Source organism: Carassius auratus, unplaced genomic scaffold (genome assembly GCF_003368295.1).
Source record: "Carassius auratus strain Wakin unplaced genomic scaffold, ASM336829v1 scaf_tig00215886, whole genome shotgun sequence".
In the NCBI taxonomy this organism is placed as follows: domain Eukaryota; kingdom Metazoa; phylum Chordata; class Actinopteri; order Cypriniformes; family Cyprinidae; genus Carassius; species Carassius auratus.
The window spans coordinates 14,515-35,444 of NW_020528293.1; the positions used below are offsets into that span (position 1 = coordinate 14,515).

Below are 20,930 nucleotides of genomic sequence, written 5' to 3' on the forward strand. Positions count from 1 at the left end.
ACTGCCGGCTCAAAGGGGTTCATACATTTCTTCAAAAGGGGACAGCTGTTTCTGCTCGGTTTCGAACCGAGGACCTTTCGCGTGTTAGGCGAACGTGATGACCACTACACTACAGAAACTCCACAGTCTAGCGCTAGAGTGCCTTTTGGGCGAATATTTATAGTGTGATGTGCCCGAAAGCAAATAGACAATCGGCGTAATTCCCACGCACAAGAGGACAGAGTTCATTCGGCCTGGCAGTCTATGCAGAGTTTCCTGAAACGCTACCCTTAACTTACCTCGGAATTAAACACTTGCAGCTTGATATCAAGCCGAAACCTGCCTTCCTGTGCTAGTCTCAAACTAACAAACCAAAAGTTCCAAGAACTCAGGAGAAACTCGAAAATTTCTCTTGGTGATTTTTGTTGGTCAAATTTTCGAGTTTCTCCAATCTTCTTGAAACTTTTAGTTTTTTTTGAGCCGAGATTTCAAGTTTCTCCAATCTTATTGAAACTCACCACAGGGGTAGCACGTGTCCAGACTAGCATGGGAAATCAGGTTTTAGCTTGATATCTCTTCAGAAAGCTGAGACATGGACTTGCCACGTACAATCTATCCCATTGTAAAAAATACAGACTGTTTGTGGTCAGTGGAATTCTGAGGGTTTAACACCTCTGGGTGCTTCGGGAGTAAGCGAGGAGCCACCTGAACAGGTTTATTGGCAGATTCGTTGACCATTGTGTTGAATTTCAAGAAGGTTAGCCATGTGTTAGAAACTGCTACGGCTTGCATCATTTTATCAGAAAATAACACTCCAGATGGATGTGTTTTAAAGTTCGTCAAGGGGATAAAAAGGCTACTTGTGGGCACGTAGGGGATCAGGGGGACACATAGACAGCTTGCGGTCACAGTTTTTGTATTACCAGTGGACAGAAGCGCAATTAGTGGTCACATAGGCGGTGAGAGGGACTGATGGGCTGTTTGTGGTGACACAGGTGATCATTGGGACAGACAGGGCCGGCGCGCAGGGGTCTAAGGAGGGCCTGCCACGTACCCCCTTTTAGACACCCCTTGAGACCCTGCCTTACGTGATGGCCTAGGTGGAATAAGACCCTTACACAAGAGGACAGAGTTCATTCGGCGTGGCAGTCTACGCAGAGTTTCCTAAAATCTCGTCTTTGGTGTTTCTCAGAAGAAAGCCACACAGGCTTGGAATGTCACAGTTGTGGGTTAGGTTTAGGTCAAACAATGACTGCTCTTTCATTTCTGCATCAACTTTACCTTTAGTGACTGTATTAATGCCTATTGGCCGCAAAGCCTTGGAAGCGTTGAGTTCCTCCTGAACAGAAACCCACCTGAACAATTTTGAAAAAGAGATCCAGTGTTCCCGCCCAGTTTCGAACTGGGGACCTTTCGCGTGTAAGGCGAACGTGATAACCTCTACACTACGGAAACCTGTGGCGAAGGTGTCAGATCTTTTCATCTCATGCATCTTGGAGCGCGAATCAAATTACAAATTGCGTTGCGCTCTTCAGTTCGCAAATACCTTCTATTTTTAGCAGCAAACCGGGAATTTCTCCAGTTGTTTGCGGGAATCCTCTGTGGCCATTTCTTCTTTGCTTTTTTCCCCACTTTCATTTAATATATGTATATTTATATGTTGTACGAAATATTGGGTCTTTGAGTGCACCGGCCATCTGTTCATCTAAACTACCAGGTCAAAAGTACAGAGTACTGTCTGCGTGGGTATTACCGCTGCCTAGTGTGGCTTAACAATTATCTCTACACCTGTGTAAAGACGGGCCTTCGTGATGCAGAGCTGCTGCTCAACAGAGGGCCACTCAGGCAAATCTCTTTTTTCGTGTTCCTCAGAAGAAAGCCAGACAGGCTTGGAATGTCACAGTTGTGGGATAGGTTTAGGTCAAACAATGACTGCTCTTTCATTTCTGCATCAACTATACCTTTAGTGACTGTGTTCATGCCTCTTGGCCGCAAAGCCTTGCTAGAATTGAGTTCCTCCTCAACAGAAACCCACCTAAACGATTGTGAAAAGAGATTCAGTGTTCCCGCCCAGTTTCGAACTGGGGACCTTTCGCGTGTGAGGCGAACGTGATAACCACTACACTACGGAAACCCACTTCCTAAGCAAGTCCGAAATCATTGTGTGCAGGCTCAGCAAAATGCGCATAAAGGCTAAACCTTCTGAAGCCAACTGCCGGCTCAAAGGGGTTCATACATTTCTTCAAAAGGGGACAGCTGTTTCTGCTCGGTTTCGAACCGAGGACCTTTCGCGTGTTAGGCGAACGTGATGACCACTACACTACAGAAACTCCACAGTCTAGCGCTAGAGTGCCTTTTGGGCGAATATTTATAGTGTGATGTGCCCGAAAGCAAATAGACAATCGGCGTAATTCCCACGCACAAGAGGACAGAGTTCATTCGGCCTGGCAGTCTATGCAGAGTTTCCTGAAACGCTACCCTTAACTTACCTCGGAATTAAACACTTGCAGCTTGATATCAAGCCGAAACCTGCCTTCCTGTGCTAGTCTCAAACTAACAAACCAAAAGTTCCAAGAACTCAGGAGAAACTCGAAAATTTCTCTTGGTGATTTTTGTTGGTCAAATTTTCGAGTTTCTCCAATCTTCTTGAAACTTTTAGTTTTTTTTGAGCCGAGATTTCAAGTTTCTCCAATCTTATTGAAACTCACCACAGGGGTAGCACGTGTCCAGACTAGCATGGGAAATCAGGTTTTAGCTTGATATCTCTTCAGAAAGCTGAGACATGGACTTGCCACGTACAATCTATCCCATTGTAAAAAATACAGACTGTTTGTGGTCAGTGGAATTCTGAGGGTTTAACACCTCTGGGTGCTTCGGGAGTAAGCGAGGAGCCACCTGAACAGGTTTATTGGCAGATTCGTTGACCATTGTGTTGAATTTCAAGAAGGTTAGCCATGTGTTAGAAACTGCTACGGCTTGCATCATTTTATCAGAAAATAACACTCCAGATGGATGTGTTTTAAAGTTCGTCAAGGGGATAAAAAGGCTACTTGTGGGCACGTAGGGGATCAGGGGGACACATAGACAGCTTGCGGTCACAGTTTTTGTATTACCAGTGGACAGAAGCGCAATTAGTGGTCACATAGGCGGTGAGAGGGACTGATGGGCTGTTTGTGGTGACACAGGTGATCATTGGGACAGACAGGGCCGGCGCGCAGGGGTCTAAGGAGGGCCTGCCACGTACCCCCTTTTAGACACCCCTTGAGACCCTGCCTTACGTGATGGCCTAGGTGGAATAAGACCCTTACACAAGAGGACAGAGTTCATTCGGCGTGGCAGTCTACGCAGAGTTTCCTAAAATCTCGTCTTTGGTGTTTCTCAGAAGAAAGCCACACAGGCTTGGAATGTCACAGTTGTGGGTTAGGTTTAGGTCAAACAATGACTGCTCTTTCATTTCTGCATCAACTTTACCTTTAGTGACTGTATTAATGCCTATTGGCCGCAAAGCCTTGGAAGCGTTGAGTTCCTCCTGAACAGAAACCCACCTGAACAATTTTGAAAAAGAGATCCAGTGTTCCCGCCCAGTTTCGAACTGGGGACCTTTCGCGTGTAAGGCGAACGTGATAACCTCTACACTACGGAAACCTGTGGCGAAGGTGTCAGATCTTTTCATCTCATGCATCTTGGAGCGCGAATCAAATTACAAATTGCGTTGCGCTCTTCAGTTCGCAAATACCTTCTATTTTTAGCAGCAAACCGGGAATTTCTCCAGTTGTTTGCGGGAATCCTCTGTGGCCATTTCTTCTTTGCTTTTTTCCCCACTTTCATTTAATATATGTATATTTATATGTTGTACGAAATATTGGGTCTTTGAGTGCACCGGCCATCTGTTCATCTAAACTACCAGGTCAAAAGTACAGAGTACTGTCTGCGTGGGTATTACCGCTGCCTAGTGTGGCTTAACAATTATCTCTACACCTGTGTAAAGACGGGCCTTCGTGATGCAGAGCTGCTGCTCAACAGAGGGCCACTCAGGCAAATCTCTTTTTTCGTGTTCCTCAGAAGAAAGCCAGACAGGCTTGGAATGTCACAGTTGTGGGATAGGTTTAGGTCAAACAATGACTGCTCTTTCATTTCTGCATCAACTATACCTTTAGTGACTGTGTTCATGCCTCTTGGCCGCAAAGCCTTGCTAGAATTGAGTTCCTCCTCAACAGAAACCCACCTAAACGATTGTGAAAAGAGATTCAGTGTTCCCGCCCAGTTTCGAACTGGGGACCTTTCGCGTGTGAGGCGAACGTGATAACCACTACACTACGGAAACCCACTTCCTAAGCAAGTCCGAAATCATTGTGTGCAGGCTCAGCAAAATGCGCATAAAGGCTAAACCTTCTGAAGCCAACTGCCGGCTCAAAGGGGTTCATACATTTCTTCAAAAGGGGACAGCTGTTTCTGCTCGGTTTCGAACCGAGGACCTTTCGCGTGTTAGGCGAACGTGATGACCACTACACTACAGAAACTCCACAGTCTAGCGCTAGAGTGCCTTTTGGGCGAATATTTATAGTGTGATGTGCCCGAAAGCAAATAGACAATCGGCGTAATTCCCACGCACAAGAGGACAGAGTTCATTCGGCCTGGCAGTCTATGCAGAGTTTCCTGAAACGCTACCCTTAACTTACCTCGGAATTAAACACTTGCAGCTTGATATCAAGCCGAAACCTGCCTTCCTGTGCTAGTCTCAAACTAACAAACCAAAAGTTCCAAGAACTCAGGAGAAACTCGAAAATTTCTCTTGGTGATTTTTGTTGGTCAAATTTTCGAGTTTCTCCAATCTTCTTGAAACTTTTAGTTTTTTTTGAGCCGAGATTTCAAGTTTCTCCAATCTTATTGAAACTCACCACAGGGGTAGCACGTGTCCAGACTAGCATGGGAAATCAGGTTTTAGCTTGATATCTCTTCAGAAAGCTGAGACATGGACTTGCCACGTACAATCTATCCCATTGTAAAAAATACAGACTGTTTGTGGTCAGTGGAATTCTGAGGGTTTAACACCTCTGGGTGCTTCGGGAGTAAGCGAGGAGCCACCTGAACAGGTTTATTGGCAGATTCGTTGACCATTGTGTTGAATTTCAAGAAGGTTAGCCATGTGTTAGAAACTGCTACGGCTTGCATCATTTTATCAGAAAATAACACTCCAGATGGATGTGTTTTAAAGTTCGTCAAGGGGATAAAAAGGCTACTTGTGGGCACGTAGGGGATCAGGGGGACACATAGACAGCTTGCGGTCACAGTTTTTGTATTACCAGTGGACAGAAGCGCAATTAGTGGTCACATAGGCGGTGAGAGGGACTGATGGGCTGTTTGTGGTGACACAGGTGATCATTGGGACAGACAGGGCCGGCGCGCAGGGGTCTAAGGAGGGCCTGCCACGTACCCCCTTTTAGACACCCCTTGAGACCCTGCCTTACGTGATGGCCTAGGTGGAATAAGACCCTTACACAAGAGGACAGAGTTCATTCGGCGTGGCAGTCTACGCAGAGTTTCCTAAAATCTCGTCTTTGGTGTTTCTCAGAAGAAAGCCACACAGGCTTGGAATGTCACAGTTGTGGGTTAGGTTTAGGTCAAACAATGACTGCTCTTTCATTTCTGCATCAACTTTACCTTTAGTGACTGTATTAATGCCTATTGGCCGCAAAGCCTTGGAAGCGTTGAGTTCCTCCTGAACAGAAACCCACCTGAACAATTTTGAAAAAGAGATCCAGTGTTCCCGCCCAGTTTCGAACTGGGGACCTTTCGCGTGTAAGGCGAACGTGATAACCTCTACACTACGGAAACCTGTGGCGAAGGTGTCAGATCTTTTCATCTCATGCATCTTGGAGCGCGAATCAAATTACAAATTGCGTTGCGCTCTTCAGTTCGCAAATACCTTCTATTTTTAGCAGCAAACCGGGAATTTCTCCAGTTGTTTGCGGGAATCCTCTGTGGCCATTTCTTCTTTGCTTTTTTCCCCACTTTCATTTAATATATGTATATTTATATGTTGTACGAAATATTGGGTCTTTGAGTGCACCGGCCATCTGTTCATCTAAACTACCAGGTCAAAAGTACAGAGTACTGTCTGCGTGGGTATTACCGCTGCCTAGTGTGGCTTAACAATTATCTCTACACCTGTGTAAAGACGGGCCTTCGTGATGCAGAGCTGCTGCTCAACAGAGGGCCACTCAGGCAAATCTCTTTTTTCGTGTTCCTCAGAAGAAAGCCAGACAGGCTTGGAATGTCACAGTTGTGGGATAGGTTTAGGTCAAACAATGACTGCTCTTTCATTTCTGCATCAACTATACCTTTAGTGACTGTGTTCATGCCTCTTGGCCGCAAAGCCTTGCTAGAATTGAGTTCCTCCTCAACAGAAACCCACCTAAACGATTGTGAAAAGAGATTCAGTGTTCCCGCCCAGTTTCGAACTGGGGACCTTTCGCGTGTGAGGCGAACGTGATAACCACTACACTACGGAAACCCACTTCCTAAGCAAGTCCGAAATCATTGTGTGCAGGCTCAGCAAAATGCGCATAAAGGCTAAACCTTCTGAAGCCAACTGCCGGCTCAAAGGGGTTCATACATTTCTTCAAAAGGGGACAGCTGTTTCTGCTCGGTTTCGAACCGAGGACCTTTCGCGTGTTAGGCGAACGTGATGACCACTACACTACAGAAACTCCACAGTCTAGCGCTAGAGTGCCTTTTGGGCGAATATTTATAGTGTGATGTGCCCGAAAGCAAATAGACAATCGGCGTAATTCCCACGCACAAGAGGACAGAGTTCATTCGGCCTGGCAGTCTATGCAGAGTTTCCTGAAACGCTACCCTTAACTTACCTCGGAATTAAACACTTGCAGCTTGATATCAAGCCGAAACCTGCCTTCCTGTGCTAGTCTCAAACTAACAAACCAAAAGTTCCAAGAACTCAGGAGAAACTCGAAAATTTCTCTTGGTGATTTTTGTTGGTCAAATTTTCGAGTTTCTCCAATCTTCTTGAAACTTTTAGTTTTTTTTGAGCCGAGATTTCAAGTTTCTCCAATCTTATTGAAACTCACCACAGGGGTAGCACGTGTCCAGACTAGCATGGGAAATCAGGTTTTAGCTTGATATCTCTTCAGAAAGCTGAGACATGGACTTGCCACGTACAATCTATCCCATTGTAAAAAATACAGACTGTTTGTGGTCAGTGGAATTCTGAGGGTTTAACACCTCTGGGTGCTTCGGGAGTAAGCGAGGAGCCACCTGAACAGGTTTATTGGCAGATTCGTTGACCATTGTGTTGAATTTCAAGAAGGTTAGCCATGTGTTAGAAACTGCTACGGCTTGCATCATTTTATCAGAAAATAACACTCCAGATGGATGTGTTTTAAAGTTCGTCAAGGGGATAAAAAGGCTACTTGTGGGCACGTAGGGGATCAGGGGGACACATAGACAGCTTGCGGTCACAGTTTTTGTATTACCAGTGGACAGAAGCGCAATTAGTGGTCACATAGGCGGTGAGAGGGACTGATGGGCTGTTTGTGGTGACACAGGTGATCATTGGGACAGACAGGGCCGGCGCGCAGGGGTCTAAGGAGGGCCTGCCACGTACCCCCTTTTAGACACCCCTTGAGACCCTGCCTTACGTGATGGCCTAGGTGGAATAAGACCCTTACACAAGAGGACAGAGTTCATTCGGCGTGGCAGTCTACGCAGAGTTTCCTAAAATCTCGTCTTTGGTGTTTCTCAGAAGAAAGCCACACAGGCTTGGAATGTCACAGTTGTGGGTTAGGTTTAGGTCAAACAATGACTGCTCTTTCATTTCTGCATCAACTTTACCTTTAGTGACTGTATTAATGCCTATTGGCCGCAAAGCCTTGGAAGCGTTGAGTTCCTCCTGAACAGAAACCCACCTGAACAATTTTGAAAAAGAGATCCAGTGTTCCCGCCCAGTTTCGAACTGGGGACCTTTCGCGTGTAAGGCGAACGTGATAACCTCTACACTACGGAAACCTGTGGCGAAGGTGTCAGATCTTTTCATCTCATGCATCTTGGAGCGCGAATCAAATTACAAATTGCGTTGCGCTCTTCAGTTCGCAAATACCTTCTATTTTTAGCAGCAAACCGGGAATTTCTCCAGTTGTTTGCGGGAATCCTCTGTGGCCATTTCTTCTTTGCTTTTTTCCCCACTTTCATTTAATATATGTATATTTATATGTTGTACGAAATATTGGGTCTTTGAGTGCACCGGCCATCTGTTCATCTAAACTACCAGGTCAAAAGTACAGAGTACTGTCTGCGTGGGTATTACCGCTGCCTAGTGTGGCTTAACAATTATCTCTACACCTGTGTAAAGACGGGCCTTCGTGATGCAGAGCTGCTGCTCAACAGAGGGCCACTCAGGCAAATCTCTTTTTTCGTGTTCCTCAGAAGAAAGCCAGACAGGCTTGGAATGTCACAGTTGTGGGATAGGTTTAGGTCAAACAATGACTGCTCTTTCATTTCTGCATCAACTATACCTTTAGTGACTGTGTTCATGCCTCTTGGCCGCAAAGCCTTGCTAGAATTGAGTTCCTCCTCAACAGAAACCCACCTAAACGATTGTGAAAAGAGATTCAGTGTTCCCGCCCAGTTTCGAACTGGGGACCTTTCGCGTGTGAGGCGAACGTGATAACCACTACACTACGGAAACCCACTTCCTAAGCAAGTCCGAAATCATTGTGTGCAGGCTCAGCAAAATGCGCATAAAGGCTAAACCTTCTGAAGCCAACTGCCGGCTCAAAGGGGTTCATACATTTCTTCAAAAGGGGACAGCTGTTTCTGCTCGGTTTCGAACCGAGGACCTTTCGCGTGTTAGGCGAACGTGATGACCACTACACTACAGAAACTCCACAGTCTAGCGCTAGAGTGCCTTTTGGGCGAATATTTATAGTGTGATGTGCCCGAAAGCAAATAGACAATCGGCGTAATTCCCACGCACAAGAGGACAGAGTTCATTCGGCCTGGCAGTCTATGCAGAGTTTCCTGAAACGCTACCCTTAACTTACCTCGGAATTAAACACTTGCAGCTTGATATCAAGCCGAAACCTGCCTTCCTGTGCTAGTCTCAAACTAACAAACCAAAAGTTCCAAGAACTCAGGAGAAACTCGAAAATTTCTCTTGGTGATTTTTGTTGGTCAAATTTTCGAGTTTCTCCAATCTTCTTGAAACTTTTAGTTTTTTTTGAGCCGAGATTTCAAGTTTCTCCAATCTTATTGAAACTCACCACAGGGGTAGCACGTGTCCAGACTAGCATGGGAAATCAGGTTTTAGCTTGATATCTCTTCAGAAAGCTGAGACATGGACTTGCCACGTACAATCTATCCCATTGTAAAAAATACAGACTGTTTGTGGTCAGTGGAATTCTGAGGGTTTAACACCTCTGGGTGCTTCGGGAGTAAGCGAGGAGCCACCTGAACAGGTTTATTGGCAGATTCGTTGACCATTGTGTTGAATTTCAAGAAGGTTAGCCATGTGTTAGAAACTGCTACGGCTTGCATCATTTTATCAGAAAATAACACTCCAGATGGATGTGTTTTAAAGTTCGTCAAGGGGATAAAAAGGCTACTTGTGGGCACGTAGGGGATCAGGGGGACACATAGACAGCTTGCGGTCACAGTTTTTGTATTACCAGTGGACAGAAGCGCAATTAGTGGTCACATAGGCGGTGAGAGGGACTGATGGGCTGTTTGTGGTGACACAGGTGATCATTGGGACAGACAGGGCCGGCGCGCAGGGGTCTAAGGAGGGCCTGCCACGTACCCCCTTTTAGACACCCCTTGAGACCCTGCCTTACGTGATGGCCTAGGTGGAATAAGACCCTTACACAAGAGGACAGAGTTCATTCGGCGTGGCAGTCTACGCAGAGTTTCCTAAAATCTCGTCTTTGGTGTTTCTCAGAAGAAAGCCACACAGGCTTGGAATGTCACAGTTGTGGGTTAGGTTTAGGTCAAACAATGACTGCTCTTTCATTTCTGCATCAACTTTACCTTTAGTGACTGTATTAATGCCTATTGGCCGCAAAGCCTTGGAAGCGTTGAGTTCCTCCTGAACAGAAACCCACCTGAACAATTTTGAAAAAGAGATCCAGTGTTCCCGCCCAGTTTCGAACTGGGGACCTTTCGCGTGTAAGGCGAACGTGATAACCTCTACACTACGGAAACCTGTGGCGAAGGTGTCAGATCTTTTCATCTCATGCATCTTGGAGCGGGAATCAAATTACAAATTGCGTTGCGCTCTTCAGTTCGCAAATACCTTCTATTTTTAGCAGCAAACCGAGAATTTCTCCAGTTGTTTGCGGGAATCCTCTGTGGCCATTTCTTCTTTGCTTTTTTCCCCACTTTCATTTAATATATGTATATTTATATGTTGTACGAAATATTGGGTCTTTGAGTGCACCGGCCATCTGTTCATCTAAACTACCAGGTCAAAAGTACAGAGTACTGTCTGCGTGGGTATTACCGCTGCCTAGTGTGGCTTAATAATTATCTCTACACCTGTGTAAAGACGGGCCTTCGTGATGCAGAGCTGCTGCTCAACAGAGGGCCACTCAGGCAAATCTCTTTTTTCGTGTTCCTCAGAAGAAAGCCAGACAGGCTTGGAATGTCACAGTTGTGGGATAGGTTTAGGTCAAACAATGACTGCTCTTTCATTTCTGCATCAACTATACCTTTAGTGACTGTGTTCATGCCTCTTGGCCGCAAAGCCTTGGTAGAATTGAGTTCCTCCTCAACAGAAACCCACCTAAACGATTGTGAAAAGAGATTCAGTGTTCCCGCCCAGTTTCGAACTGGGGACCTTTCGCGTGTGAGGCGAACGTGATAACCACTACACTACGGAAACCCACTTCCTAAGCAAGTCCGAAATCATTGTGTGCAGGCTCAGCAAAATGCGCATAAAGGCTAAACCTTCTGAAGCCAACTGTCGGCTCAAAGGGGTTCATACATTTCTTCAAAAGGGGACAGCTGTTTCTGCTCGGTTTCGAACCGAGGACCTTTCGCGTGTTAGGCGAACGTGATGACCACTACACTACAGAAACTCCACGGTCTAACGCTAGAGTGCTTTTTGGGCCAATATTTATACTGTGATGTGCCCGAAAGCAAATAGACAATCGGCGTAATTCCCACGCACAAGAGGACAGAGTTCATTCGGCCTGGCAGTCTATGCAGAGTTTCCTGAAACGCTACCCTTGACTTACCTCGGAATTAAACACTTGCAGCTTGATATCAAGCTGAAACCTGCCTTCCTGTGCTAGTCTCAAACTAACAAACCCAAAGTTTCAAGAACACAGGAGAAACTCGAAAATTTCTCTTGGTGATTTTTGTTGGTCAAACTTTCGAGTTTCTCCAATCTTCTTGAAACTTTTAGTTTTTTTTGAGCCGAGATTTCAAGTTTCTCCAATCTTATTGAAACTCACCACAGGGGTAGCACGTGTCCAGACTAGCATGGGAAATCAGGTTTTAGCTTGATATCTCTTCAGAAAGCTGAGACATGGACTTGCCACGTACAATCTATCCCATTGTAAAAAAAACAGACTGTTTGTGGTCAGTGGAATTCCGAGGGTTTAACACCTCTGGGTGCTTCGGGAGTAAGCGAGGAGCCACCTGAACAGGTTTATTGGCAGATTCGTTGACCATTGTGTTGAATTTCAAGAAGGTTAGCCATGTGTTAGAAACTGCTACGGCTTGCATCGTTTTATCAGAAAATAACACTCCAGATGGATGTGTTTTAAAGTTCGTCAAGGGGATAAAAAGGCTACTTGTGGGCACGTAGGGGATCAGGGGGACACATAGACAGCTTGCGGTCACAGTTGTTGTATTACCAGTGGACAGAAGCGCAATTAGTGGTCACATAGGCGGTGAGAGGGACTGATGGGCTGTTTGTGGTGACACAGGTGATCATTGGGACAGACAGGGCCGGCGCGCAGGGGTCTAAGGAGGGCCTGCCACGTACCCCCTTTTAGACACCCCTTGAGACCCTGCCTTACGTGATGGCCTAGGTGGAATAAGACCCTTACACAAGAGGACAGAGTTCATTCGGCGTGGCAGTCTACGCAGAGTTTCCTAAAATCTCGTCTTTGGTGTTTCTCAGAAGAAAGCCACACAGGCTTGGAATGTCACAGTTGTGGGTTAGGTTTAGGTCAAACAATGACTGCTCTTTCATTTCTGCATCAACTTTACCTTTAGTGACTGTATTAATGCCTATTGGCCGCAAAGCCTTGGAAGCGTTGAGTTCCTCCTGAACAGAAACCCACCTGAACAATTTTGAAAAAGAGATCCAGTGTTCCCGCCCAGTTTCGAACTGGGGACCTTTCGCGTGTAAGGCGAACGTGATAACCTCTACACTACGGAAACCTGTGGCAAAGGTGTCAGATCTTTTCATCTCATGCATCTTGGAGCGGGAATCAAATTACAAATTGCGTTGCGCTCTTCAGTTCGCAAATACCTTCTATTTTTAGCAGCAAACCGAGAATTTCTCCAGTTGTTTGCGGGAATCCTCTGTGGCCATTTCTTCTTTGCTTTTTTCCCCACTTTCATTTAATATATGTATATTTATGTGTTGTACGAAATATTGGGTCTTTGAGTGCACCGGCCATCTGTTCATCTAAACTACCAGGTCAAAAGTACAGAGTACTGTCTGCGTGGGTATTACCGCTGCCTAGTGTGGCTTAATAATTATCTCTACACCTGTGTAAAGACGGGCCTTCGTGATGCAGAGCTGCTGCTCAACAGAGGGCCACTCAGGCAAATCTCTTTTTTCGTGTTCCTCAGAAGAAAGCCAGACAGGCTTGGAATGTCACAGTTGTGGGATAGGTTTAGGTCAAACAATGACTGCTCTTTCATTTCTGCATCAACTATACCTTTAGTGACTGTGTTCATGCCTCTTGGCCGCAAAGCCTTGGTAGAATTGAGTTCCTCCTCAACAGAAACCCACCTAAACGATTGTGAAAAGAGATTCAGTGTTCCCGCCCAGTTTCGAACTGGGGACCTTTCGCGTGTGAGGCGAACGTGATAACCACTACACTACGGAAACCCACTTCCTAAGCAAGTCCGAAATCATTGTGTGCAGGCTCAGCAAAATGCGCATAAAGGCTAAACCTTCTGAAGCCAACTGTCGGCTCAAAGGGGTTCATACATTTCTTCAAAAGGGGACAGCTGTTTCTGCTCGGTTTCGAACCGAGGACCTTTCGCGTGTTAGGCGAACGTGATGACCACTACACTACAGAAACTCCACGGTCTAACGCTAGAGTGCTTTTTGGGCCAATATTTATACTGTGATGTGCCCGAAAGCAAATAGACAATCGGCGTAATTCCCACGCACAAGAGGACAGAGTTCATTCGGCCTGGCAGTCTATGCAGAGTTTCCTGAAACGCTACCCTTGACTTACCTCGGAATTAAACACTTGCAGCTTGATATCAAGCTGAAACCTGCCTTCCTGTGCTAGTCTCAAACTAACAAACCCAAAGTTTCAAGAACACAGGAGAAACTCGAAAATTTCTCTTGGTGATTTTTGTTGGTCAAACTTTCGAGTTTCTCCAATCTTCTTGAAACTTTTAGTTTTTTTGAGCCGAGATTTCAAGTTTCTCCAATCTTATTGAAACTCACCACAGGGGTAGCACGTGTCCAGACTAGCATGGGAAATCAGGTTTTAGCTTGATATCTCTTCAGAAAGCTGAGACATGGACTTGCCACGTACAATCTATCCCATTGTAAAAAAAACAGACTGTTTGTGGTCAGTGGAATTCCGAGGGTTTAACACCTCTGGGTGCTTCGGGAGTAAGCGAGGAGCCACCTGAACAGGTTTATTGGCAGATTCGTTGACCATTGTGTTGAATTTCAAGAAGGTTAGCCATGTGTTAGAAACTGCTACGGCTTGCATCGTTTTATCAGAAAATAACACTCCAGATGGATGTGTTTTAAAGTTCGTCAAGGGGATAAAAAGGCTACTTGTGGGCACGTAGGGGATCAGGGGGACACATAGACAGCTTGCGGTCACAGTTGTTGTATTACCAGTGGACAGAAGCGCAATTAGTGGTCACATAGGCGGTGAGAGGGACTGATGGGCTGTTTGTGGTGACACAGGTGATCATTGGGACAGACAGGGCCGGCGCGCAGGGGTCTAAGGAGGGCCTGCCACGTACCCCCTTTTAGACACCCCTTGAGACCCTGCCTTACGTGATGGCCTAGGTGGAATAAGACCCTTACACAAGAGGACAGAGTTCATTCGGCGTGGCAGTCTACGCAGAGTTTCCTAAAATCTCGTCTTTGGTGTTTCTCAGAAGAAAGCCACACAGGCTTGGAATGTCACAGTTGTGGGTTAGGTTTAGGTCAAACAATGACTGCTCTTTCATTTCTGCATCAACTTTACCTTTAGTGACTGTATTAATGCCTATTGGCCGCAAAGCCTTGGAAGCGTTGAGTTCCTCCTGAACAGAAACCCACCTGAACAATTTTGAAAAAGAGATCCAGTGTTCCCGCCCAGTTTCGAACTGGGGACCTTTCGCGTGTAAGGCGAACGTGATAACCTCTACACTACGGAAACCTGTGGCAAAGGTGTCAGATCTTTTCATCTCATGCATCTTGGAGCGGGAATCAAATTACAAATTGCGTTGCACTCTTCAGTTCGCAAATACCTTCTATTTTTAGCAGCAAACCGAGAATTTCTCCAGTTGTTTGCGGGAATCCTCTGTGGCCATTTCTTCTTTGCTTTTTTCCCCACTTTCATTTAATATATGTATATTTATGTGTTGTACGAAATATTGGGTCTTTGAGTGCACCGGCCATCTGTTCATCTAAACTACCAGGTCAAAAGTACAGAGTACTGTCTGCGTGGGTATTACCGCTGCCTAGTGTGGCTTAATAATTATCTCTACACCTGTGTAAAGACGGGCCTTCGTGATGCAGAGCTGCTGCTCAACAGAGGGCCACTCAGGCAAATCTCTTTTTTCGTGTTCCTCATAAGAAAGCCAGACAGGCCTTGAATGTCACAGTTGTGGGATAGGTTTAGGTCAAACAATGACTGCTCTTTCATTTCTGCATCAACTATACCTTTAGTGACTGTGTTCATGCCTCTTGGCCGCAAAGCCTTGGTAGAATTGAGTTCCTCCTCAACAGAAACCCACCTAAACGATTGTGAAAAGAGATTCAGTGTTCCCGCCCAGTTTTGAACTGGGGACCTTTCGCGTGTGAGGCGAACGTGATAACCACTACACTACGGAAACCTGTGGCAAAGGTGTCAGATCTCAAATAATAGTGATGTGGTGTCATCAGCACCGGTAACCTACAATAAATATGATTATCTTTTCATTTTTATATGAGAATGTAAAAATCCACTTAGCAGCATATAGGTTTGGACCAAAAAAAAAAAAAAAGAATGTTATAACTGCATAGATCAAGGACTGATCACACACACGCTCGTCACGACTCGAAGAAAGGATATCACATTCCCGAAAATTAATCGATGTCCGAAAAAAAAGCGTTTCCGAAGAACTTACGCTCATTTATCGGAGCGTATAGTAGTTTCTGAAGTAGCGCAGTTCTGTTGATCTTTAAGCTCCGTGTGCATCGTATCAAGCCGTTTCACTACGAGACATCAAACGCGTTTCTTCAGTCCTGTCGTTCTTGTTTATGTCATTAAATTGCGAAACTGATAAATTGCTCTCGGTTGAAGCACGTTTGTCTGCTGGACCCTGCCCTATTTCTATTATTATCTTCCACATAACTCACGCTCTGAGGGTGGAGTACCACTCCAAACTTACAGGAAGTGAATCGACGAAACCTACTATGGATAAGGCTCAAGTCATGAATATTAATAAGAAACGTAGATCTCACTGTCACTGTAAAGCAGACCTTGTTTCTCTCAGTAATTAAGGTATTTGGGTTATTTAAGTTATTCATTTATTGACAACTACACATAAAAAAGCGCAATAATAATAACAACAACAACTACTACTACTGGAACCCTTAGAAAATGAACCATGATTCAACTACAAAAAATAAAAAAACGGTTACTAGTTAACCATGGTTACCACAATTTAACCATGGTTTTAATGATAGTTTAACTATGGTATTTGTAGAAAAACTGTGGTTGTACAAAAGATTATCAGTATGCCAAAAAAAAAAAAAAACTTCCTACACTTACAATAAAACCGTTTGTTAATTTTCTTAAGGGAATAATAATGATACATGACCATCTCTCAGAAGGGGTGCCTGTCCTGATAGCTTTTTGTCCTCATTTGTAAGTTGCTTTAGATAAAAGCATCTGCTAAATAACCAAATTTAAATATAATGTAAATGTAAAAAACAAAACTAAATTGAAATAATTTTAAGTGATTAATGAAAAAAAAAATCATTTTGGGGAAGAGTATTTTGATGCTATGTGAGTTCCAGAATATGATGAATGATGGGATATACTTTTAGCCTCAAAAGAAGTGATATTAAAGATAGCATGGATTTAGTGTGTTTTAGACAGGTACAGAGCTATGGCATTTTTCAGGCTTGAGACAGTCTTGCACACTTCCTTCCTGTTGCATGCGTGCACCGTCTAATGTCCGAGACTGCATACTGTGGGGAATGGGACAGGCCCCTTGGTAAATGTTTTGTAGTTGAGTAACTACCCAGTTCATAATTATCAATTATAAAAGCCGGGGCCTTTATTTACCTGAACTGCAGAAGGTAACAGGCTTTTATTTGGAGCAGATTTTTATTAGAGGTAGGCCTTTATTTCTAATCCCATCTGTTTGATAAGTTATTGTTTTAAATAACCCATTTCAAATTAAAAGCGATAGCGTTCCAGTGGACAGAGATCGTAACATTGCACAGAATCAGTTCAGAATCAATCATCAAAAGAATCAGTTCGGTTCAGATGCTGTGTGTCATTCTGCTTTATTCTGCATTCCGGCCACTCTATGAGGCCTGGCCTCTTATTTATTTGAGGAATTACGATACATTAGGTTGGATGCTAATTAACATTTCAGGGTAGTTGCTAAGCAGTGTTATTAGTCCTGATTAACTTGTTGCTTACAGGCAATAGATAGGAACTCTCGGCTTTGTTTTGCTTAAAATAAAGTATTTTCTTCTGAGAGAAAAATCCCTGACTGAGTGTGATTCTTCTGAGAACCATCAAAAGACACCACAGATTTGGCACCCCAGATGGGACTGGACAAGAGTAGCAGAGTGGACAACCGCTTTTGAGCTGACCGATGATCAACACAACCGGGTGTTGTTACTGAAACACTCCAATTGATTATGTCATATAAACACTGTTATTCAAAACCTAAAGCTCTTCTTTTAAAAGCTCACATGTACATGATTGAATGTAATTGAGAGAGAGCTGTTGAATATATAATATATACAAACAAAAGCAAAATTGAAACCAAACTTTTTATGTTTTTATTTTTTTGCTCTTTGCATCCAAAAAGTAAACGTAGTATTAGTGTACACATTTTGAAAAGAAAAGAAAAAAACACATCAAAAATATGTAATGTTATAGCATGTAGTGTTACGTAAACCAAACATAATGTGTGTGCTTGCATGTGGAGATGGTTGGGTGTATCTAGGCTCCATCTCTCCTCCGGGCTGGGTCTTGGCCACAATACTTCATCCACGTCACATGCTATATTCTCTCTTGATACCTTACCAAACTGTGACCAATGCAATGCACTGTGGTAAATGAATGCAAGGGTACTACAGTAAAATATATTTATTATAGTATAGGCCTATTGTTTGTTATGGTAAAAAAGCCATTATGTGTACATTAGAACATGACATTACATTAGATTGTTACATACCGGTTCTCATTTCTAAAGGTTCGAATTACACCTGCCACAGTAAATCAACTCAAATTAAGCTGGACTCTCAGTCCAGCCTCTCTCATTGTTAAATCATGGTTTATCACATGTTTGACTACTGTAGCTATAATCTCATTCGAGACCACTCTTCTTGTTCCTTGTCCTCCTCCATTTCGGACTCGTCCTCTTCCTCCCTTGCTCCCTTCCAACTCTTCTTAGTAGAACTCGTCCTCTGGCTCTCCCTCCAACTCCTCTTCCTCTGTCTGCATTGTTTGCATCCATTGTCCAAAACCTATTACTTGACCTTTGACCTATTTATAGGCCACTACTAAAGTTATGATTGGTTGTTGTTAAGTAAAGCAACAAGTGTTTGCACATGTGCGGAGTTATTGTGAGGCACTGATGAATTAGTGTGCCATTTTGATTGGTTGTGTTTATAAAAGGAAATCAAGAAACTTCCTGTCAGATTTTTGTGTGTTGCATAGGAAATTGTGTGTTGTGTTTTGCAAAAAGTGTTTAACGAAATTGAAAACTGAGTATAAGGCCAAAAATGTGTGTATGGTTTTGCAGATTTAGTGTGTGGTTCTGGTGTTTGAGTCTCAGGTTTTAGAAATTGTGCTACAATAATTTTGTGTGTAAGCAGTTGGTAGGGCAGGGGTATTAATAGGAACTACTAGTTACTGTAACACTCCAATTATGCCTGTAATCAAATCAGACAAAAATAGATGGCGACTTGTTCATGATTTACGAACAATAAATGAAATAACGGAAGATATGCCAGCTGAGGTACCAAACCCGCACACTTTACAGACAAATGTCCCTCCTGATGCCAAATACTTTACTGTAATTGATCTTTGCTCTGCCTACTTCAGTGCAGAAGAGAGTAGACATTTATTTGCATTTACACATGCAAATAAGCAATATACATATTCTAGAATTCCTCAGGGATATAAACATTCTCCACACATATTCAACAAGATTCTTAAGGCTGATTTAGAAGACCTCGTAATAGACGGTACACTATTACAATACATGGATGATTTAATTATCTGTTCTACCTCACTAGAACAATGTCACAAAGACTCAATTAAGGTGTTGACAAAATTAGCACAAGGAGGAAACAAGGCGTCTAAAAACAAATTGCAGTATTGCCAGCCTCAAGTGGAATACTTGGGAAGATTAATTGCATTTGGTACACGAGCTATAGCTCCAGCTCAGTTAGAAGGTATAAGTAAAACACCGTTACCTCAGACAGTAGGACGAATGATGACTTTTCTAGGAATGACTGGCTTTAGTGCCGACTGGATAGAAGACTATGCAGTAAAGACAGGGCCTTTGAGAGAAATGATGAAACAAGCAGGATTACAACATTTAAGCAATCCATTAAAATGGAACACAGATGCCTTACTAGCATTTGAAACAATAAAAAAGAATTACAACAGGCCCCTGCCCTGGGAATGGCAGAATATGATAAAATGTTTAGTCTATATGTGGCAAATAAGAGATGATGGTTATGCATCAACTGTATTAATGCAAGAGACCTGTAGTGGGAGGAACAAACAGCCTATAGCATACTACAGAACAAAGTTAGACAATGTAGCCCAGGCAGTGCTTTAAGTGGGCCGGTACGCACCGCCACTTCCAAATATAGCTCTTGAGCGTACCGCCACCTCTCCGTACGCCCAGAACGTGCTTTTAGCGTACCGGTACGCTCATTTGGACATCTGTTTTAATAGAGGACTTAATCTTTTACCTGCACTGCTGATTTAATGCAAGCTTCATAAATCATCCCACTGAGAGCAGAAAGTACAATACTCAATTACCCATTCACCCTCAAGTTATCCAGGAGAATAGCGCATGTGTCGCTTTTCCCACTGTTAAGTGTCAACAACTCAACGTGGCCGGAGAAAGTGTTTGAAACTCGCTGACTGACACCTCACCAAGTCTGAATGATATCACTGCAGGTCAGACTCAAGCTAATGAAGTAATGCAGCTCTTTCAGGTAGGGTGACCAGACGTCCCGAAAAATTCGGGACAGCCCCGAAATCTAAACTGTTGTCCCGACTCCCGAATCTGGCCCTAATTGTCCCGAAAATTATACTAAAGCAAAATCTTGAGTATTTATTGTCTGATAAACATTAAAAACTGTCCACGGAGGTTGAGTCGTCCAGCAGCCAGCCCCCGCTGGCTGCAGCATCTTTTTTCTAAGTTCTAAAAAATACCGTAGGCGGCTAGGCACAAATTTGATATTCATTTATCTAATTAATCTATAGCCTATGCACAAAGACAATATGATGTTTTTGTCCCCTTTTTGTTTTAAAGCTTGATGAAGAGAGTGCAAGTTGCTGCAGCTGTGAGGAGGACAGTGATGCACTCGTACAGGAGTGATTGACAGTTCGCAGCACTGTGTACAAAAAATACTCCGCTACACAATTATTTCGTTATTTTCGTTTAAGCTTATTAACGTTAAGTGTTACAGAAAGGTCTGATTTACGCACTGTTACAACAGTCATTGTTTTTTTTTTTTTACAATGCCATTTGAGTTCATGATTTTAATGTTGCTGTTTCTTGTTCCAGACTAAAGAGTAATGACAGACGGTTGATCTTTGAATAAAAATGTGTTTTGTTAAGGTTTGAAATTCATTATCTTTTTATTATAGTGTGACGGCTGGTGAAAGACAGTCCGGAAACAAATGCGAGTTAACAGGATTTAATGAGATGAAGACAAGTAGAACAATGACACACAAAGACGATGGGACGATAACACTCCAGGGAGACGGTGGTTGGTGAGAAATCCAGCCTGTAGTGGAGTGTAGGTGGGAAGTCTTGGTGGCGTGAGGCAGCAGGAGAAGTGGCACAGGAACTGCGGGGAATAGAGCCGAAGGTAAGTGTCCATGGCTGAGTGATCGTGCGGAGAGTGGATGAGGTTCTAGGGAAAAACACAGACATCCAAACGCAAACTAACACTAAAGCCAGACGGGGGTAACACAACGACATGAAACAACGATCTCACAAACACAAGACATGAGACAAGCCATATATAGGAGATGAGTAATGAGTGGCAGCTGTTGCTGATACAATTAACGGAGACGCCCACACTAATCAGTGCA

At 43.9% G+C, this 20,930-nt stretch overlaps 21 non-coding genes across 21 annotated transcripts; all 21 read right to left on the bottom strand.

Moving 5' to 3' along the window:
* Window positions 1-46: 46 nt before the first annotated feature.
* Window positions 47-119, bottom strand: trnav-aac (transfer RNA valine (anticodon AAC)). Its single transcript has one exon. It is a non-coding gene; the product is annotated as a tRNA-Val (tRNA).
* A 1,242-nt stretch (window positions 120-1,361) lies between these two features.
* On the bottom strand, window positions 1,362-1,434 carry trnav-uac (transfer RNA valine (anticodon UAC)). Its single transcript has one exon. It is a non-coding gene; the product is annotated as a tRNA-Val (tRNA).
* Window positions 1,435-2,040: 606 nt separating this feature from the next.
* Window positions 2,041-2,113, bottom strand: trnav-cac (transfer RNA valine (anticodon CAC)). Its single transcript has one exon. It is a non-coding gene; the product is annotated as a tRNA-Val (tRNA).
* Window positions 2,114-2,236: 123 nt separating this feature from the next.
* trnav-aac (transfer RNA valine (anticodon AAC)) lies at window positions 2,237-2,309 on the bottom strand. The gene has a single exon. It is a non-coding gene; the product is annotated as a tRNA-Val (tRNA).
* A 1,242-nt stretch (window positions 2,310-3,551) lies between these two features.
* trnav-uac (transfer RNA valine (anticodon UAC)) lies at window positions 3,552-3,624 on the bottom strand. Its single transcript has one exon. It is a non-coding gene; the product is annotated as a tRNA-Val (tRNA).
* A 606-nt stretch (window positions 3,625-4,230) lies between these two features.
* On the bottom strand, window positions 4,231-4,303 carry trnav-cac (transfer RNA valine (anticodon CAC)). Its single transcript has one exon. It is a non-coding gene; the product is annotated as a tRNA-Val (tRNA).
* Window positions 4,304-4,426: 123 nt separating this feature from the next.
* On the bottom strand, window positions 4,427-4,499 carry trnav-aac (transfer RNA valine (anticodon AAC)). Its single transcript has one exon. It is a non-coding gene; the product is annotated as a tRNA-Val (tRNA).
* Window positions 4,500-5,741: 1,242 nt separating this feature from the next.
* Window positions 5,742-5,814, bottom strand: trnav-uac (transfer RNA valine (anticodon UAC)). The gene has a single exon. It is a non-coding gene; the product is annotated as a tRNA-Val (tRNA).
* Window positions 5,815-6,420: 606 nt separating this feature from the next.
* trnav-cac (transfer RNA valine (anticodon CAC)) lies at window positions 6,421-6,493 on the bottom strand. The gene has a single exon. It is a non-coding gene; the product is annotated as a tRNA-Val (tRNA).
* A 123-nt stretch (window positions 6,494-6,616) lies between these two features.
* On the bottom strand, window positions 6,617-6,689 carry trnav-aac (transfer RNA valine (anticodon AAC)). Its single transcript has one exon. It is a non-coding gene; the product is annotated as a tRNA-Val (tRNA).
* A 1,242-nt stretch (window positions 6,690-7,931) lies between these two features.
* Window positions 7,932-8,004, bottom strand: trnav-uac (transfer RNA valine (anticodon UAC)). Its single transcript has one exon. It is a non-coding gene; the product is annotated as a tRNA-Val (tRNA).
* Window positions 8,005-8,610: 606 nt separating this feature from the next.
* On the bottom strand, window positions 8,611-8,683 carry trnav-cac (transfer RNA valine (anticodon CAC)). Its single transcript has one exon. It is a non-coding gene; the product is annotated as a tRNA-Val (tRNA).
* A 123-nt stretch (window positions 8,684-8,806) lies between these two features.
* Window positions 8,807-8,879, bottom strand: trnav-aac (transfer RNA valine (anticodon AAC)). The gene has a single exon. It is a non-coding gene; the product is annotated as a tRNA-Val (tRNA).
* A 1,242-nt stretch (window positions 8,880-10,121) lies between these two features.
* Window positions 10,122-10,194, bottom strand: trnav-uac (transfer RNA valine (anticodon UAC)). The gene has a single exon. It is a non-coding gene; the product is annotated as a tRNA-Val (tRNA).
* Window positions 10,195-10,800: 606 nt separating this feature from the next.
* Window positions 10,801-10,873, bottom strand: trnav-cac (transfer RNA valine (anticodon CAC)). Its single transcript has one exon. It is a non-coding gene; the product is annotated as a tRNA-Val (tRNA).
* Window positions 10,874-10,996: 123 nt separating this feature from the next.
* On the bottom strand, window positions 10,997-11,069 carry trnav-aac (transfer RNA valine (anticodon AAC)). The gene has a single exon. It is a non-coding gene; the product is annotated as a tRNA-Val (tRNA).
* Window positions 11,070-12,311: 1,242 nt separating this feature from the next.
* On the bottom strand, window positions 12,312-12,384 carry trnav-uac (transfer RNA valine (anticodon UAC)). Its single transcript has one exon. It is a non-coding gene; the product is annotated as a tRNA-Val (tRNA).
* A 606-nt stretch (window positions 12,385-12,990) lies between these two features.
* trnav-cac (transfer RNA valine (anticodon CAC)) lies at window positions 12,991-13,063 on the bottom strand. The gene has a single exon. It is a non-coding gene; the product is annotated as a tRNA-Val (tRNA).
* A 123-nt stretch (window positions 13,064-13,186) lies between these two features.
* trnav-aac (transfer RNA valine (anticodon AAC)) lies at window positions 13,187-13,259 on the bottom strand. Its single transcript has one exon. It is a non-coding gene; the product is annotated as a tRNA-Val (tRNA).
* Window positions 13,260-14,500: 1,241 nt separating this feature from the next.
* Window positions 14,501-14,573, bottom strand: trnav-uac (transfer RNA valine (anticodon UAC)). The gene has a single exon. It is a non-coding gene; the product is annotated as a tRNA-Val (tRNA).
* Window positions 14,574-15,179: 606 nt separating this feature from the next.
* trnav-cac (transfer RNA valine (anticodon CAC)) lies at window positions 15,180-15,252 on the bottom strand. Its single transcript has one exon. It is a non-coding gene; the product is annotated as a tRNA-Val (tRNA).
* Window positions 15,253-20,930: the final 5,678 nt, after the last annotated feature.